The sequence below is a fragment of the Quercus lobata genome, chromosome 11, assembly GCF_001633185.2.
Source record: "Quercus lobata isolate SW786 chromosome 11, ValleyOak3.0 Primary Assembly, whole genome shotgun sequence".
NCBI classification, from domain to species: Eukaryota; Viridiplantae; Streptophyta; class Magnoliopsida; order Fagales; family Fagaceae; genus Quercus; species Quercus lobata.
Window position 1 is genome coordinate 52,798,081 of NC_044914.1, and position 15,468 is coordinate 52,813,548.

General features: G+C 31.7%; 2 non-coding genes and 1 pseudogene across 2 annotated transcripts; all 3 read right to left on the reverse strand.

Annotated features, from left to right (window-relative positions):
* The window catches only part of LOC115969396, a 35,154-nt pseudogene extending 20,407 nt beyond the window's left edge, over positions 1 to 14,747 (reverse strand).
* LOC115969691 lies at positions 681 to 794 on the reverse strand. Its single transcript, XR_004087043.1, has one exon. It is a non-coding gene; the product is annotated as a U5 spliceosomal RNA (small nuclear RNA).
* On the reverse strand, positions 10,175 to 10,327 carry LOC115969676. The gene has a single exon (XR_004087036.1). It is a non-coding gene; the product is annotated as a U4 spliceosomal RNA (small nuclear RNA).
* Positions 14,748 to 15,468: the final 721 nt, after the last annotated feature.

Consider the following 15,468-nt stretch of genomic DNA (forward strand, 5'->3'; position numbering starts at 1 on the left):
CTATTCCCTTAAAACCTCAAATTTTCATTCCCCCCGAAATTGAGAGGAATGGGAGAGAATTGAATTAGATTTAATGATTTTTTTACTAAAACTCCCAAAATATCCCTATATATTCAATTCTTTATTTTAAGATAGGGGTCTAATAGTAATATTATTATAAAATGATTCTATTTCATTCCCTCCATGTTGCTCCCAAACAAGATTACTTACATTCCATTAATTTTCATTCCTTTCCATTCGTTTATTTTAAAACATCCAATCAAGGTTACTTAATCCCATTCCATTCCATTCTTTTCCATTCCTTTCCCTTACTTAAATAAATTCCATTCCATTCCATTCCTTTCCATTCTGTTATGATCATTCCATTTCCGTCCCTTCCCTTATGAACTCTCAAGCGGAGCCTTAAAGTGGGTAAAGTGTCAAGCTTCAAACCACAAGTAGGCAACTTAAATTTCGGCCAAATCATGGGTAAGTTGTAATTTTCCCTTTTTTTTTCTTAGAGGTGGAAACCCCCACTCCATGAACGTATGCTAAAATTGCTGTATTCCATTTACCAAAAGGGTGTTTGACATATTTTGTGCTAGGTTTCTTTGAGGAAAGTACTATTTCATATGAAGATGATGATTGACTTAATAGAAAAAAATATGTGCCATGAAATATAACTTTAACTAAACTTGGTAAGGGGTTGAGGTTAACCCCTCCAAAAATTAATGTATCCCGCAATAAGTGGCGAGCACACGGTATTCTTTAGTAAAAGGCGAAAGAATAGTTCGCTTTGTGCTCACCACATGGCTCCATGAGTTAAGTCATCTGATTAGAGCAACTTATAATTAAGAGTTCCCCATTTTTTGTTTTATCTTCTAGACGATGTGGGACTACGTTATATATTAGGCATTAAACAAGGAGTTATAAAATATTGACCTATGGTATGCTTGATGGAATTTGTGCATACAGAGTAAGATAATCCAAAAGGGACAAGAAATATTGATACTAAAAAGAAGTTAACAAGAAAGGTGCAACATTACATGCGTGTTTTTATTTACTTCCATGAAATCAATTATCGTGATGACAAATTTTCAATTCTTGGTTTAATTAACCATGATCTTGAAAAGTGCTCAAGTAAAATGGATTTTTAAAATATTGATTTTATTGGTTTGAATATTTATACATATAAGATTACTAAGATCTATCAAAATGTCCATTTAGTTTTAATCCATTGTACGCAAATGTTTTGTGTTCCTATGTGAATGTCTTTTATATTTTTCGATTTTATTTTTGCATAAATGCGCTATTCTTTGGTTGCATGCGCAGAAAACTAGGTATAAAAGCTTCCACTATCTCAACTAGGGGTAGCAATATTTGACATGATTCGTGAATATGATAAGAACAAGTGTTTTTTATGGATAGTATTTAGTATAAATGAGTTCATGTTAAATTGAGTCGACATGCTTCAACACAATTACTGAATGAGTCAATTATGTGTTGACATTTTTAGCCCACAATCAATCTAAGATGACATGATTCGTATAAATAAATACCATTTTATCTAACATTTGTTTAAATTTTAATATAATTGAGTAAGGAAAAGAATTTAATGGTTATATTGATAAATTCTTCATTGAAACTTTAAAGTTCCTATATTATATCTCCAAAAAATCTCTCTTTTAGCATTATCTTTCTTAAATTGTGTATTAAATGGGTTGAAATGAGTTATGTTTTGTAAACCAATAAACAGTTGTGTTAAGATTGAGAGGTTCTTTCTCAAAAACGAAAAAAGATTGAGAGGGTTTGATGCGATTATTAATTGGGTTGCATTAGGATGACATGACATGAGCATATGACCTGCTAATGTGAATTGTCACCCCTGTTCAAATGATGCTTGGTTAGGGATGCTCTAAAGAGCAGTCTTAAACTGGTCACAGAAAATAAGCTAGTAAAGAGTGGTGTAAAATGCATCACCTTTAACATACATGTAAAAACAGACCCCTAGAATTTGCCAACAACCTGACTTGAGGTTTGTTTATAAGCGAGTGTATTTAATTTTCTACATTTATGTGCTTACAAATAATAAAGAAAGGTCATAGATTTTTAAATGATATAGCACTATACAAACTATTAAAAAAAAAAAAAAATTGTAAACTGAACTCTCTCCATTTTACCATGAAATGGAATTAATGAATCTTATTCTAGTCAGGCAGAGGGCAAAATCCATCATACCATTAAGCCATTTGCAAAAGAAATACTATCATTAAAAAAAAAAACATAATATTATAACTAAGTTTTTCAATACAAATTACATTAGAAATTGGTCAATGTTTTTAATTTTATTTTATATTTAAATCGGGTTACATGACAGTTTAGAAGACCACATATGTATATTAAATCATATGATCTATTTAATAATTTAAAAAAAATTACAAGACTATTAAGTACATCATGTACTTGTTGCAGGAACTTATTCCAAATGGTTTTAGAAGAAAATTCCAAACACTTAGATAGTGACCTCTAATATATACTAGTTTGAACGTGAAAGCGGAAATTTTGATACCACTTATTAGAGAGGTAATTCTTTGATGAGATTCTGATGAAGACTTCAAAGTTAAAACTTTTGAATTGAGTAATATCCTATATTATATTAAGGCCTTAATTGCTATCTTTCCAAGATTTTATCTCCCTGAAAAGTAGATTGAAATACCCTTAACTTTTCATATGATATCTAACGGACAACTATTCAACAAATTAATACATAGATGATATCTTGGTATGTTTCAATTAGCCTAGCCTTATTCAATATAAATTTAATAATCTATCTTGCTAGTTGTTTACTCGAGGGAAAATGCTAGAGATATAAATTTTTTTATAAATTTTTTTGTAAATTGTTGATGTGGTGAGTGATTATTAGTAAAAAAAAAAAAAATGATATTATTGACATGCCTAGATGAGAACTAGTAAGAACTTAACCACAAAAACAATTTGTAAAAATGTTGTAAAATAATTTGTGATTGTAGCATTACTATTTTTCAAGTAGTTAACCACTAACCAAGTAGGCAAGTAGTAATTATACTATCTAGTTGGCTGATTGAAGACAGGTTTTTCATGGAATATTCACGTAAAACAGGTGTTTTAGTTTACACTTCTCAAAAAAAATAAAAAATAAAAAATAAAAAAAATAAAAAAAAAAACAAAAAACAAAAAACAAAAAACAAAACAAAACAAAAACAAATGGTGTTTATGCTTCACACTCCTATTTACAATTCAAAATCCTTAACAGTTACGGTAGATATGGAGTACCAACCCGAAATGTAATTGGCAGGTAGATTTATTGGTTACTTTATATATTGGCTATTGTGTATCTTTGTCAGCCAAAAACTTATTATATGCAACAGAAACTTCGCAACTATACCGCTAATAGTAATTGGCTATTTTTTGGTCCTTTTCTTTTAGCTAGTAATTGACTATATATAACAAGTTGATACTGGTTATATTCGTTTTTACCTATGATTTAAACGAGATTAATGTGTTTGGGTGGAGAGCTTGCAATGATATATTGCCAACAAAACAAAATCTGTCAAAGCGAAAAATAATTGAGGATGAGATGTGTCCTATATGTATGAGATTTCTAGAGTCAGCAATCCATGCTTTGTGGGAGTGTGAAGCGGCCAAGGATGTGTGGGCTGGTAGCTTGAAAATTCTGCAGAAGGGAGTATCGGGTTTGGCTGATTTTACTCACCTAATAGAGTACTTGCTGGATCGGATTGAGCTACATGACATGGAGGAGTTTCTGGTGCAAGCTTGGTAGATTTGGAATCAAAGAAACCGGGTTGTATATGGAGGGAAATTCCATGACCCGAGATGGTTGATCACTCGAGCTAGGGAGCTGTTAGAGGACTTTTGGACAGCCCAAGATCAGATGAGAACTGAATCAACTAGGCAACCAGCTCAGGATACTTGGCAGCCTCCTCCACAGTCGGTCTTCAAGCTTAACTTTGATGCAGCAGTGTTTTCAAGCCTCAACAGTTCTGGTTTTGGTGCTATTATACGCAATGAGAAAGAAGAGCTTATGGCAGCCATGGCAGCTAAGGGTCCGAAAGTGTTTTGCAGTACGGAAGCTGAACTACATGCTTGTAGGAAAGCGATTGAGTTTGCAGTGGATGCGGGTTTCTCAGAATTAGTTATTGAGAGAGATAATAGATCGGCCATGACAGCAATTTCAACGTTGAAGATTGATCAGTCCTTGTTAGGGAATGTGGTTGGGGATATTCAACATTTGATTCGTAATTTGCAGTGGGTAAGGATTGATTGTGTTAGAAGAGGGGGAAATCGGGTTGCTCATGTATTAGCCCAATTTGCTAGGAATATTACTGAGGATATGTATTGGATGGAAGATGTTCCTCCGATAGCTAGAGAAGCTTTGTACCAAGATGCTAATTTTGTTGAGTGAATGAATGATATGCTTCTGTTTCAAAAAAAAAAAAAAAAAAAAAAAAAAAAAAAAAACCCATTAGGGCCTAAGGCCCATTGTACTCCAAAATTTTATAAAAGGACTCTAAGGCTCTCCATTGGAACAAAAAAAGGCCCCCAAAATGTTTTTTAACAAGAGTCTCAAAAGTATTAGGAGGATATTCAATTTTTAAACAGAAAAAAAGTACAAAAAATTGGGTTTTGCATTATTTCTCATCCTAGTTTCAAGTTGATGTGTCTTTGAAGAAGTCAGTAAAAAGCCAAACATCTTTAGTTTTATATATACTAGCCTAAGAAGTACGGTGGTATGATTATGTACTAGGTGAGAATTTGAAAATATGCAGTTTAAAATAATAAGTATTGAAATTAGCATTATAATTAAAAGAAGAAAATGAATATCATATATGAATAGTGCACCCTTTGTTGTTTTTGTTAGACAAAGCTTCTCTTATTTTCTATTCTTGATTTATCAACTATATGAAGTTGGAACCATTTTTTGTTAGTATGAACAAAGTTGTGAAGAAATACAATCATTAGTCTAAGCAAAAGCTATGGGCCCTAGGACTAGTGTAACTCTGTCACTATGTTTCATCCATATAAGCAACTTCCAATCAATTTTTTAAAGTACATAAAATGACATAAAAATATTACACTTCAAAAAAAAAAAAAAAAAAAAAAACTCAATTACATTAAATCCCAATTGTTATTTTTGCTAAGTTGGAGCTCTAAAATTCTTTATTTGAGAAGTTTGTCGTGTCAATATATAGTAGTAGCTAATGTGGTGTTTTATGCTTGTACCGTGCTATATGTTGAGAGACTAGCTATTGTGGTGTTTTATGCTTGTACCATGCTATATGTTGAGAGAGAGAGAGAGAGAGAGAGAGAGAGAGAGAGAGAGAGAGAGAGAGAGAGAGAGAGAGAGAGAGAGAGAGAGAGAGAGAGAGAGAGAGAGAGAGAGAGAGAGAGAGAGCTTTGGAATAAAAAATAATTTTCCTTTTGATGTAGCGATGAATAGTCCTTAATACTGTTGAGGCTGATGTAGGGTAATTTTGGTTGAATTTAGCCAAATTTTTGTTGAAAAACTGTTTAATTTGGCGCGGCTAATGCTAATACTTTAAGAAAGAATTGGGAAACGTTGTATCAAACACCTGAAAGTAAAAGTAGTAATTGTACACTGTTTATCTTTTAATCTTTTTGGGGATACAGATTTGTAATTTTTGCAGAGAAAGTACTCTAAATAGTTGTATTAAAAGTACTTTATAGTGTTACTTATTCAGACAAAAGTAAAGATTAGTCAAACAAAAATAATTGGATGAGTGACATATTTTAACTTATGCAATTGTATTATTATTATTTTATAACAACGCATGTATAGAAACTTAATTATGATATTTTACTAATAAATGTTTATTCGATAATCTTTTTGGGTGGAAGAATTTGCAAGTTCTACAAAGAAAATAATCTCAATAGATTATTAATAACATATTGTTTTCCTAATTTTTCCAATAAATCATTGTAAAGTTTCATTAATTTTTGAGTTATATTTTTGGTGTTTTAAATTGTAAGGTAGAAAAAATAGGGTTCAAGAAAATTTGAAAAATTTCCCTAATTTTTCCAACTAATAATTGTTAAGTTTTATTAATTTTTGAGTTACATTTTTTGGTGTTTTGAATTGTAGGGTAGAAAAAATAGGATTTGAATTTAAAAAAAAAAAAAACTAAAATAATAATTTTGAAATTTTTTATACTTTTTAATGTTATACAAAATGTTATAAATAACTTTCGTTAAAAAATGAATATTTGCGTTAACTTGCATTTTGAATTCTTGAAAAAGAAATTTTATTGTTTACATCTCAATATGTTTGATTCATCTTTTGGGCTCTATAACTCTGACATCGCAGATTCTTTTGATGTAGAAAAGAGCCATAAAAAATGAGTTTTAGTTTGCTCAATTGGTAAAAGTTTTTATTGAATAGAAGATCTAGGATTTATACCTCGTTTACACCAAAAACCAATTAATATCTTGATTTGATAATAAAGAGCAATCATCATGAGTAATAAAGGCTAAAAGGTAGGGTTGAAAATTGGAACGAGAGATAGAGGAGATTAGGAATCTCCAATTCTTTTATAGTACTCTTAGTCTTAATTTGACCTGCATAAAGAATCCTTGGGCCTTAATTTTGTAGGCTAATTAGCTACATTATTCTGGAATGGGCTGCTTCCTATATTCTATTTGACCATGTTTTGTTTTGTTTTTTTAAGAAAAAGATAGAGTTTTGCTTCAAGTAATTGGGTTCTAAAGTTATGCATTAGGTCCATTCAAAAGAGATAAGAAATTGAAAATACAATTGTTGTTGGCAATAATTTTGTAGTTCAACAAGAGCCTCAAGGCGTTTCTAATGAAAATGTATAGGATTCCAATATCTTTTACTCATGTTGTGACTATTATATAGATGGACAAAATGTATTTATATAAATATATATATATATATATATATATGCTTTTTTGGATAATTCATTGTTGTTTAACATTTAACAATGGTTCTAAGTTCTAACTAGTTAATTTGGTCATAATTGGAATTTTTTTGCATATTATAATTGGCACCTAAAGTCTAATCTATAAATACTATATAATAGAAGCTAACATTTTTCAAACTATTGATGTGGCAAATTCTTATTAATTTTAATATGAATGTACCACTAATATCACATTTATGTTTACCAATAGTTATTTGAAAATTACTAAAGCCAAATCAGCTATTTGTAAAAATGTTGTAAATTAATTTGTGTCTGTAGAATTACTCTTATGTTTTAATAGGTTCTACGAAGTAATGAAAATGAACAAATAATTTCATTATTAAAAAAAAAAAAAAAAATTTATGTTGGTATATTTCACCGTAGAATCTTATATTTAGGTTTTTTTTTGGGAGGTTGAACCCCCAACTCCACATTTGCTAGGCCTAGATTTAGGCTAGGTCAATACTATACATTTAAGAAAATAATTTGCCATTGCTTAGAATCTAGTAGTTCTTCGAAATTGTCATTCTCCTATAATATAGAAAACGAGAACCTATAAAAGGAAACTTGGAAAACTTGTAGTTTAATTACGAATAGGGTTAATTTCAAATGGTCAATGTAGATATTTCAAATGTCAATATTGATTTCTTTGCTACGAGATTTGATTAATGTAATGTGCATCACATTATAGCGAATCAAACGCCCCCAGATGATCCTTGGATTGTAGAGAGAATATATATATATATATATGTGTGTGTATGTCATTAAAAAAAAAAAAAAAAAAAAATTGGTAAGGGGTTAACTCAACCCCTACAGAAATTGATGTATGCTACAAAATAAGTGGTGGCAAGCACATGGTATTCTTTATGTACTAGCCTAAGAAGTGCGGTGGTATGATAATGTACTAGTTGAGAATTGAAAATATGCGGTTTAAAATAATAAGTATTGAAATTAGCATTATAATTAAAAGAAGAAAATTAATATCCGATATGAATAGTGCTCCCTTTGTTGTTTTTGTTAGATGAAGCTTCTTTTATTTTATTTTTTCTTGATTTATCAAATATATGAAGTTGGAACCATTTTTTGTTAGTATGAACAAAGTTGTGAAGAAACACAATCATTGGTCTAAGCAAAAGCTATGGCCCTTGGGAATAGTGTAACTCCGTCATTGTGTTTCATCCATGTAAGCAACTTCCAACCGATTTTTTAAAGTATATAAAATGACATAGAAAACTCAATTACATTATATCCCAATTGTTATTTTGCTAAGTTGAAGCTCTAAAATTCCTCATTTGAGAAGTTGGTCGTGTCAATAGTAGTAGCTATTGTGGTGTTTTATGCTTGTACCATGCTATATGGAGAGAGAGAGAGAGAGAGAGAGAGAGAGAGAGAGAGAGAGAGAGAGAGAGAGAGAGAGAGAGAGGGTCAACATACAAAAAATGTAACAAATCAACCAAAATTTAAAATAATTTACTCATATATTTCATATGTTATTCATACTTCACTCATACATTTTATATGTTTTTACCAACCTCCACCACCTACGTGCGGCGGTTTTCTACAAGTTTGGCAGCAACAAGCCTCACGAAAGCAACAAATTGGCTGCCCTTGTGTGCTTCCAATAAAAGCTAAGAATGCCATTAATACGATCATAAAAGCCGTCACAACAAATTGTTTGTAGCCTTCCATCAACACTTACTCTAGAAATTCTTTAGATAGCTAGTTTTAATCGTCTTCAGTTGTAGAATGAAAGATATGTAACTTTTTTATAGAAAAAAATGGAATTGGCACAACTAATTGAAGATACTTGTGTTCATAAATAGGTGAAATATTAATTTTGATATGGAAACTCTTGAGAACACAGTAAAGAGTTCATTTATTGAATTTATGTTTTTCCACCCTTATTGAAGAGTTTAAAGAACGTTTCCCCTCTCTCTCTATATCTTTCTCTCTCTCCATATAAATTTTTATTTATTAATCACTTAACTTTAGCCATTTCGTATATCATAAGAGCGTTGACAATCAATCTCCACAAGGTTTTAGCCAAATAAATCCAAAAAACTTATATGTTGCTAGTTTAACAAATAGACACCTACATCAACCATAGTATTTTTTTTTCTTTATCCATCTAATGCAAGAATAGTTAACAAATTTGCATTTAGCTTCAATGGCCTTTGGAATCTGATATCACAACCACAACAACAGTAGACCAAAGCCAAATAAAATCTCATTGCATTGCAAATAATTTTGAAAGATACATAATGGATTTTAGCTAACCAGCTTCAATATAACATGCTAGAACTTACAAAAGCCCATTAATGTTGGTCACAAAATCCCTGTTACTATATATTTCAACAATTACATTTATATTATTTTATTTTCATCGGTTCAACCCTTTGACAATTGCCTTGGGTTACCAAATAGAAATGGCCTCATAGTTTTGGTCTAAAAGAATATATTTCATACTTATTTACCTTTTCTTTTGAAAAAGTTTTTGTTTCTAGCTAAATTTAAAGAAATCCATATACATTTTTTTTTCTTTCTATCCCACTTAAATCAAAAGTAATCTCTCTCTCTCTCTCTCTCTCTCTCTCTCTCTCTCTCTCTCTCTCTCTCTCTCTCTCTCTCTCTCTCTCTCTCTCTCTCTCTCTCTCTCTCTCTCTCTCTCTCTCTCTCTCTCTCTCTCTCTATTAACTCTCAATTTTGAGAGAGAACAAACCTCCTCGACTTGGACCTAATATACATCCCTAATGGGACTCCCTCACTCCCCATCCCCATGAATCAATCATATCTCTTGATAAACATCAAAATACTGATGTAGACACCACCACCCTAGCATTGCTAATAATATTATTTGATAACTTGACCTCTCTATATTGATAAGTGTAGAAATGCAATAACCATTGATGTCACATGTTATGAATGATGTATAATAAAGGCGATATCAATGACAAATTCATGTAAGTATATGTTATTGATCACAAATTTCTATAATAATAAGTTGTGAAAAGATTTGTATTTATAACATTTCTCTTATATTTATCCACATCCCTTTCAAAAATTTGATGTGCTTTTCTTCTTGGCAAGAAAAAGTTACTGCAATTAATAAGAGTTTATTTATTTCTTATTATTATTATTTAATATTCACAGATTAGCAATTAAATAAGACAATAAGTTTTGAGAACTAGTAATTGTAGGGCTTTACCCTAAAGAGGCAGCCCTTCCAGAAATTCTCAAAGGCCAAGGCTGAACCCAGGCCTAAGAGGGGGTTTGGAAATAGTTTTCAACCAGCAAAAGACGCACCTCAATTAGAACCTCACTAGCTGCGTCGTTGCCCCAGGCGCAATGATGGGTTGTTAATGTGGTTTTGCTCTACATTTATATTCAGTTGTGTAGCACAGTCTGCCAGACATAAACGATGTGGGTTGCAATTCTCTTTTTTACAGGAAAAAAAAGAAAAAAGAAAAAATAAAAAATTTGTGCTCAGTTTCTCCCTTGTTCACTGTAGCCTACATATGACAGGAGTCAGTTTCAGTTTTATAAATAATTTTAAATTAAAAAAAAAATTTATTCAGCATGTCTTACTATTTGAATGCACTGAAGTAATATGTGGAAATGTTTATAATTTGATGTAAGTTTGTTAAATTATTATACGACTACAAAATTATTTTCTAAACTGTGGGGCAGATTTGACTTTTTTTTTTAATGAATGATATTTTCTAGCCAAAAAAAAAAAGTTTCTTCAGAAATTTTCGTTTCACCAATGTTTTCATTGAATTAGGATGGAAAGACATAATAAAGAAGAGGAAAAAAGAAAAGAAAATTTCGATAGTCATATAGATGCACTTAATACCAAGGAAACTAAATTAATTTAAACTAGTTTTATTGAATTAAGTAGCCATAACAACAGAGCGAAAGAGAATCAATACTTAGGAACCAAGATCCACGATAGTTCATATTTTTAAGTAGAGATAATCCTTATTTCTTAGCTACTTTAAATTATGGACACGCCTCAATTACTGTTTGCAAAGCACGAATTGGTTTCACTGTGTATCTACTAAATCCAGCCTCTCCAAGAACAAATCCCCACTCTTTCAAGGTCCTCTCTTTGCATTTTTTAAGGATTTGGATGCACTCGTTGTCTGCCCAATCATGCAGAACCCGGTGCAATTCTCAATGTAAACTATTTAAGCCAAAGAACCGGATATCATAAAAAGGGTACGGTATACTTCAACTTGAGAAATACCAAACCAATTTTGATTCTAATAGAGAATCATATGCTATTACATTTTACATAAAAGGAGCATGGAAGCCGAGGAAAAATTTAAGCTTACGGTTGAAGTAACAATATTGCTATTTTAAACCTAAGAAGTTCGGATGCTTCAATAAAATCCTTGACCTGTCCTTGTCAAGCATGACAAACAAAAACATATATGTCTAGGATAATTTTGCGTGTCCGAAGAGAAAAACAATATAACTTCTTATTTAAAAATTCCTTCTATTTTAAACATAATTTCAATGATTTTATTTTGAAAACTCAAACATAAAATATGTTTTTAAAAATATACCGAAAGATATGTATTAATTAATTATATAATTTTCGTATATTGTGTGTCGTGTCTTGTAACTCTTGTTCGTGTTTCTTATTTTCAAATACAGAGAATTGTCTTATCTAATAGGCTTAATGGCATATATTTCGGAGGTATGAAAGATTTGAAAGTTGAAACTACTTGAAGACCTTTTACAAAACCTTTTATGTGTGTGTTTCAGCTAGGTTAACAGCAGGTCTTCATTCTGAAGTGGCTGTCTAAATAAATGACCTATACACTGAGGGCGTCATTTTCATTTGCATGAACTTACCAGTATGAAAGCAGCATCAGCCTTTGGAACACTTTCAAACATATCACCCCCAGCATGTTCAACTCCGGTGATCTCTGCGGCAACAGAGACAACATGAGGAAGATCAAAGTTGATGCGTTGAAGCCATGGACAAGCCTTAATCAACAACTTTATAGTGGTTCCGGTGCCTCCACCCACATCTACCAAACTGCTAAGCCCATCAAATAATCCTGGACAACCTTGAATCATCGCGGGCACCACTAGCCTTGCGTCACAAGGCATTGCTTCATTGAAGAGCTAGCTATGATCAGGATTTGCTGCTGTATGGTTCCATAACCATGAGCCTTCTCAAATGATGAAGTCCCATTGGCTAGAACTCGGGCACTTAGACTAAGCCATGGTGCCAGCATCACTGGGCTGCTCTCCATCAAAATAAAAGCAGCCATGCTATGTTCTCCTTGTCTCATCAAACGGCGAGATAGAGGCGTTTGTGCATAACCTGGGAACAGTAGCGAGCCAAGATTTAGCATCAGAAGACAAAAAATACAACATACTTAATTAGCTTGTCTTCCACACTCACAAACATGACTAGATGCACATCTAATGCACACACACACTATATATATATATATATATATATATATGGAGATGGGTTCAAGTTACACCTGGTTTAACTCTTTAAAATTACACATTTTCTAAACTATTGGATTTAAGTAGATTTAATAGTAAAAAAAGACACTCATTAATACTAATATTCTGATTTATGTCTAATTAATTATCCCTTATTTATTGCATTCCATATCTATCTCTAAACCTAAAAAAATACAAAAAAGTGTATGTCTCTCTTTAAGTTTTTATTTATTTATTTATTTTATTTTTTTTTCACCGTTTCAAAAAAAAAAAAAAATTCCTCCATTGCACGCCTCTCTGTCTCTCTGTCTCTTACTCCTTAATCACTCTTCCACCTCCACTGCCAGGTCGCCGACAAAAAAAAGAAAAAGAAAGAGACCAAACAATCCAGTTAAGGTATTGAAAAAAAGAGGGATGGTTAGAGATTATGCTCGACCACCGATTGGTAAGAGATGATGGACGTGGCCTTGGGCAAGAAGTGATGGATAATCGTCCTATGAATGTAGTCTTCCACTTCCTTGTGGAATCCAACATTTCCAGCACTCTAAGCTCGGTTTCCAATCCTTTTCCCTTGAGCCCCTCTCTTCTTTCTCATCGTGTTGGTGCTCATTTGACAAAAAATATATATATATATATATTTGAGACTGCTCTGTCACATGACTCACATCTGGGTAGTTGTCTAGTTGACACTAAGGTCAGTAGTCATACTATCAAAAAGAGAAAAAACTGTTCAATAAGGTCATGAGTCTCATATGTTGATAGCTGATAGAGTTACACAGAGGCATGACAATTGACCTGATAGAGTTACACAGTTTCAGTAGTCGTACTTTCAAATTATTTTACCAACTGTACAACTTGTACATTGTCCATCAATCTGATTCCCTGATTGTTGGAGAAAAAAATTACTTCAACAATCTAGGAAAATCACAGATCAATCAAATTTAAAATTTAATTGTGAAGTATCACACATCTCTATAGTAAAAGTAATAAAATTACACTATGGAAAATCCATCCCACTAAAAACACGATAGAAAGTTGTTATGCTGCTACTCTAAGGATTATAAGACTTATCTTTTTTGGTTTATAAGAAAATTGAATAAAATGGGAGCTGTCATTGAAATTTGATGGAAATTTCCAATTTGGTTGCCCATGAATGAAAGTGTTCGGCTTGGTGTTTTTTTTCTTTTTTTTCTTCCGCTGGCAACCTGTTGGGGTGGAACAATGGTGGAGGAGACAAATAGAGAGAGAGAAACGTAGAGAGAGAGAGAGAGAGAGAGAGAGAGAGAGAGAGAGAGAGAGAGAGAGAGAGAGAGAGAGAGAGAGAGAGAGAGAGTCAGACGTTAAATGTTTTTGGGTATAGAGATAGGTTTAGAATGTAATAAATGATGGTAATTAATGAGATCCTAGTAAGAATATTTGTAATAATGAGAGTTTTTTTTAACCGTTAGATCTATTTAAATCCAACGGTTTAAAAAATGTGTAACACTAAAGAGTTACACCAGGTGTAACTTGAACCCATCTCATATATATATATATATATATATGATACTTAACATCAATTTAAACAATACAGTGCTACTCATTTGAATATTACATTATATTTTAATGGTAATAAAATTCATGGAAAAATAGCATATCAAGTATATTATGTTATTTATAAAGATGCTTTTATATATGTGTAAATTGTATTGTCATAATTTTAAATAGTCAACGTTCTAATTAAATTTTTCATAAAATGATTTTTAGTGATTAGATAAATCTCAAATAAAGCTTCCAAGTTAGTTTTTGTTAAATTCAAATAATTAAATGATAAAAAATTTTAATTATATAATTTTTTTTTATATTTAAAACTTCGTAAATTAAATTAAAAATAACATCAAATTATGTAGTTTATAATATTATAATTAATCCTAAAATTTATTACTTATACGCTCAGTTTGTGAAAAATGATATAATGTATGTTAGATAATGAAATGTATAGAATGATAAAAAAAATAATCAAAGTTGGGGGGTCTCCCCCCTTGCCTGGGGAGCCTTGGGTAGTGACTTTCTCTTTGAATATTCCACGGTGCATTAGGAACCTCATAATGCGATAGAGTTGGAAAGGAGCACATCCTAGGGTTGAAGACAAGTCCGAGAGTGTAATGGGGCTTCATGTCTTTCAATGGCATCAGCTATCCCAAGATCAATGGCTCACTTGACTACAGCTATTTCTGAAAAGCCCAATATGTACTTCCAGATATTTATGTCTACATGTTCTTCTTTTTCTTCATGGTGAAACTCTCTTTATGTTTCTTCCATCTCTTTCTCTCTTCCCTCCTCTCTCGATCAGTATGAGCAATATATTAATTCTACTTGGGGTAAGACATTTCAGGTTGGCGGTTCATATACACAGGAAGAACTGTTGCGCAATAGGAAAATGAAGCTATCACTATGATTTGCTTTCAAGATTTTACTACTATTTTTATTTTATTTCCTTTAGTGCTAATCCAGCCAAAAAGATTTGTCCTACATTTGGGCTAGTACTTTAATATTCTTTATGATAAACATGATATTATATACTTATCATTTCTTATCATTAGATGAAAATATTAATTGATTTTTTTTTTTATGTAAGTAATATTTGAACTTAAGTCCCTTGTTAGACATTAGACGACAAGAACTGCTTGAATTAATTGAAACCATCAACTCCAATAATTTATCAACCACGCGTGCAAAGGTATATGTGATTTGATGGAGAGACCCTTAGCTTTTTGTTTGGTAAAACTCACTGGATGGAGACCAGATTCTTAGAGGGTGTTTAGTACAGTTGTTTAAACAATAGTTTTCAGTGTTTAAACACTTAAAAAACGATACTAAAAATCTCTAATTAAATGAACCCTAAGCTTTTTGTTTGGTAGAAGTCACTAGATAGAGAGAAGTCACTTGATGGATAGACCCTTAACTTTTTGTTTAGCTATTTAATAAAAAGCCTGATAGATAGAAGTCACTAGATGAAGAGACCTTTAGCTTTTTGTTTGGT